The following is a 5343-nucleotide window of genomic DNA, read 5'->3' as shown; positions in this document are numbered from 1 at the left end:
ACTTTGTCTACTAGATGCAATTTTCCTCCTATACTGCCCAACCCTATTTATGGTAACCAAAATGTTTGAGAACCAAAAGAATTAATAAAAAATAATTTAAATTTATTTTTATTATTAGAATTAATAAATATTAAATAAGATTATTTTAAATTAATTTTTTATTATTTTTCTAACATTACCAATATAATAAATAAAGCTGAGCTATTAGATCTTATATTATATTAATTACCAAAATTAAACAATAAAATCATTATATGATTTTTAATAACAAAAATACCAACAATCAAGGTATGGGAATATTCTTATTAAGAAGAACAATGAAGTATAGGAAGAATTAAAATTTATATTTTTTTGTTATTAGTTAAAAATTTTGATATTATATTTAATTTTTTTAAAATGTTAAATTATTAGGTAAAAATATATAAATGAAGAGATAAATCTAAAAGGTTAAGGGAAAGGAATCATAAGTATATATCAAAACAAAGATAAAGTTTAATAAAATTATATAAAAATACAAAGAATGCTAGTGGTTCAAAAAAACTATTTTTGACCATATTTATATAGGTATGGCTAATTTATGTGAGAAAAATGAGTTTTTTTTAACTTTATCTTTTAATATATATACTTTGAACTCGTGAATTATTGATGGAGAAATTTTAATTTATTAGAGTACAAAATCAATAGATTAACTAAACCTTTTGATTATAAAATTTTTGGTATTATGTCATTAATTTTTTTAAAATTTAAGTTAATTAATAAGAGAAGATACGTAAATAATTATATATAATATTACAGAAGCACAAGACCATATAATATTATAAAATAAAAATTAAATTATTTTATTAATTTTTATAATTTTATCGAATTTATAATTAAGTTTTTATATTTTAAAAATTTTTAGTTAGATTCCTACACCAATTTTGAATTTATAATCAAATTTTTGCCGTTACAAAATTCTTTAACTTAATGGACTATGCTTACATATTTATTAATGACGTGCGATGGATGAAAATATTTGTGTAATATTTACTGTTAAAAAATTCTAATTACAAACTTAAAAATGATATAGCCATCTAATTAAAAATTTTTAAAATATAAAAATTTAATTATAAATTAAAAAACTATAAGAATTAACATAATAATTTAACCTAAAGTAAAAAACTATATATTAGGAATAATTGAGAAGTAAGTTAATAAGGTTTGTTTCATTAAATTAAACACTTATTCGGTGTCACATGTCAATTGACTACTGCAAGTTGTTCTCTTGTTTTATATAAGTCATCACTGGCTATCAAAAGAAAAATATAAGTTAGCACTCAAAAAATATAATAAAGAAAAATTTGATGATATAATAAGCTTATTAGTTTCAAAGGTTAAAATCTCAATATAACATCGTGAACTATAATTTACCTAGAGTGGATATGTTGGTTCCAAAAATTAATAATGTCACTTTATGATAATGTATACATAATACAATTTTAATTGACTTGAAAATTAAATTAATCAAGATATTAGATAGATATGTTATATTATTTTATTCATTAAAATAAATAAAAAGGAACATCAATAAAAAATTGCCATATTGGCAAACGTGTAGAATAAAGCCCCAGGGATTTGATTCCTTGGGAAATATAATATTTTAGGTTGTTTGATTTTAAAAATACGATATTAAAATATAGAGAAAAGGATAAATAGATTTCTGAACTTTTGCTGTGCGGACATTTTTGTCATTGACCATTGAAAAATACTTTTAAGTCTACGACCTTCACAAAACTTGAACGAATCAGTCTCTGACGGAAGTCTTTGGACGAATCAGTCTCTGACGGAGTCATTTGGATGGAGGGACTGATCCGTCCAAGTTTTGTAAAGGTCAAGGATTTAAAAGTATTTTTCAATGGTCAGGAACGAAAATATCCGTAGGGTAAAAAGTCAGTGTTTAATTAATTTGTTTTTTATAATTTTATTAAATTTTTAATTAGGTTTTTATATTTTTTATTTAAATTTTTATATTGTTTTTAATTTTGTAATTATGTCATTTTCATATCAAAAACGTTAAAAATAATAGAATATTTTTTCAAAAATACTAGCAGTAAAAAATTTAATTAGATTTTTAATTATAAATTCCTTCAATTTGTGAAAAAGTATTATGTTAATTTTAATATTTTTTATACTAGAAAGAACTTAATTATAAAATTAGAGAAAGTATCAGAATTTAATTGAAAAGAAAAAAATATAAAGACATAATTATAAATTTGATAAAATTATAAGAATAAACAGAATAATTAATTTTTTTTTTATTTTTTTTGATAAAAAAAACACAAAAATACTAAACCAAAATATAATTTATTTTTGTATTTTATTATTATCATTATTAAATTTTTATCATTATATTTTTTATTATATTATCATTTTCTGGTTACCAAAGGCAACGAGATAAAAAAAAAAGGAGTTCAAGTTATTTGCTAATAATTATACTAAGATTCTTTCTCACTGATTCCCTTCTAGCAATATTCAATATGACAAAAGATGAAAAGAACACTTCTGATCTGTCCTTAATTTGTTCTCTTATGATTCATTGGTTGCAACCGAAAAAAAAAAAGTCGTACCCACTACGGGGAAGATAAATGTTAAACAAATTAAATTAAAACACTGTTCTCTGAAAATTTATACTCATCAATTGGCATTAATTTAAAAAAAAAAACTTATATATACTACATTTTTATACTATAAAAAATTTAAGAATGAAAGAGGGGACTAATTCAAGTGTTCATGTATATTTTGTGAGAAGTTTAAGACCTTTAAAAAATATCCAACCCAATTCAGATATCCGTACAAAACATAAAAAGATCTTGCAAAGTAAAATTTTTTATTTTTGTACAAAAATAGCATAGTAGTATTATACTTCGGAAAAATGACATTAAAATAATTAGTTTTAAAACAGTTACCATTAAGTCTAAATGCCACGGTATTAACTTTGGTGCAATCCAAATTGAGGAAGGAAACAAATTTTTTGTATTCAAATTTCACATAATCTTATTTTATAATTATTTGTATACTATTTAACAAGACAAAAAAATGGTAGTAAAAAATTATTTATATTAAAGTTATCGATCAGAAACTTTAACCTAAAATAATATATTTTTACAAAAGTTATTAATTTCATAATTTGTATTAAGGTAAAGTATATTTTTTATTTTTAAAATTTGTCAAAAAATTTAAAAATATTCTTAAGTTTTATTTTATTTTAATTTTGTTCTTGAAGATTTTAATTTGCATTGAATATACTTTTGACAGCTAAGTTTTCAAAAAATTTAGGACCAATTCAGTAATAAATCATGACAATTATGTGTGTTTTGCTAGTGTTAAAAATTATTTTTGTAAAATTATTGCTAAATTAGTCTTAATTTTCTTTTTAAAAATTAGCAGTTAGGGATATATATTTGATGCAATTCAAAGATTTTTAGAACAAAAATTAAAATAAAATAAAACTTAGAAATATTTTTAAACGACTGTACTAAGTATATACTAAAATCAGCAAGTAAAATTAGCCATAATTATAAAAGAATACAAATACACATTGAAAATAAATTGAACCACACATGTATTTATACACAAATACATTAGTAATTAATTTTAATATACGAATAACATTTTTTATTTTTAAAACTTTAAAGACAAAAAATATACTTTACCCTTTTGTATTATCAATTCCAAAGTCGTAGATCCAAATATGAAAATTGAGTTTTCTACTCGCGATTTTAGGGCTGCATATGGATCAGATAATATCCGCATATATGGTAATTATCCGCATCCGATCTGAATTTTACGGATATTATCCTATCCGCATTATGGTAGGATCGGATTGCGGATTTGGCAATGATATCCGTAGATTCGATCCGCAGATCCTCTTGATCAAATTCCACCAACTCTTCATTTATCTCCTCTTGTGCTTCATGTTGTAACTTGACATCTTCTTCTTGATTTTGCAATTTTACCTCTTTCACTCCATACTCTCGTTTGGTTCCACACATTCATCCACTAGAATTTCTTGATTGTGGCTTGAGCGCAATAAAGTCAATCGGTCAAGAGTTTCCGCTAAGGTAGACATGACTTGCTCTTGCTTCTTCCGAAACTCTTGTTGTTGTTGAATAAGCATGAAAAGTGCTTCTTGTGTGGCTTGATCCATATATGAAGATGAAAATTGAGGTGATGAAAGGCTGATAATTAAACTCATGAAGGTAAGGATTTTGGTTTTGTATGTAGTGAGGTGATGGTGTGTAGGATTGGTGACTAGAAAGGTAAGTGTTTGGATTTCATGGGGGTAAATTGTGGTAATGGTGTGAAAAAGTCATAAAGAAAGTATAAACAAAACTTACTAACAAAAGCAAACAAACAACCAAAAAGTGCTATTTACACTATTAACATACTTACAACAACCTAAGATATAACACCGATTGCATTGACTCCCCGGCAACGGCGCCAAAAATTTGAAAGAGCAAAACCGTCGACTTAGAATTTTTCTCAAAATAATAAGATTGGCGTTGCAAGTATAGTTCCAAGCCAACAAGTAACACTCACTCAAATTTTAATCTAAAGGTGTCACAATTCAAAATAATTATAAACCAGGAGTTTTTAAGTCCCGGGTCGTCTCCCTAGTAATTGCAATGAAGTGTGTAATTATTAGCTATGGAGGAAATGGAGGGTTGATGGCAACTAGCAAGGAATTAAAGTGCAAGAAAATAAATAAGCATGCAAGGAATTAAAGGAAAGCAAGTAAAAGCAATGAAAATAGAAATTAAATAATAAAAAGGGCACTTAGCAAGAATTGAGGAATTAAGAATTTCTATCCTAATTACGGACCACAAACATGGTAATTGTGTAGAATTAATCCCAATTAGTCAATCCTAACATCGAGAATTATTCAAAAGGGCATAATTGATCCTAATCCACAAGTCCTAGCCAACTCTATTAATGGGAGGCTTAGAGTTAGTGGAAACCAAATCAATTAACAATCCTCACACAATGTGGAATGGACATCCACAATTCAATTTCACCCAAACTCCCAATTTCTCAACCAAGAGTGTGAAAAACTAGACAAAAATCCAACCAAGCATTTTATCAAACACTTGGAAGGCATAAAAATAAAATCAAATTAAATTGCAATAAAAATAAATTCTAAAGCTACCAATTGCAAGAAATTAATAACCAACAATTAAAAAGAGCAACAATGACATGAAAACATAAATTGACATTAATTGAAATTAAAATAACAAGAATATTCATCAACATAAAAAGTAACCAAAGTGAGAAATTAACAAGGTAAACTAAGAAAATTAAGACAAT

The sequence above is a fragment of the Arachis duranensis genome, chromosome 10 (genome assembly GCF_000817695.3).
Source record: "Arachis duranensis cultivar V14167 chromosome 10, aradu.V14167.gnm2.J7QH, whole genome shotgun sequence".
NCBI classification, from domain to species: domain Eukaryota; kingdom Viridiplantae; phylum Streptophyta; class Magnoliopsida; order Fabales; family Fabaceae; genus Arachis; species Arachis duranensis.
This window is presented reverse-complemented; position numbering follows the sequence as displayed.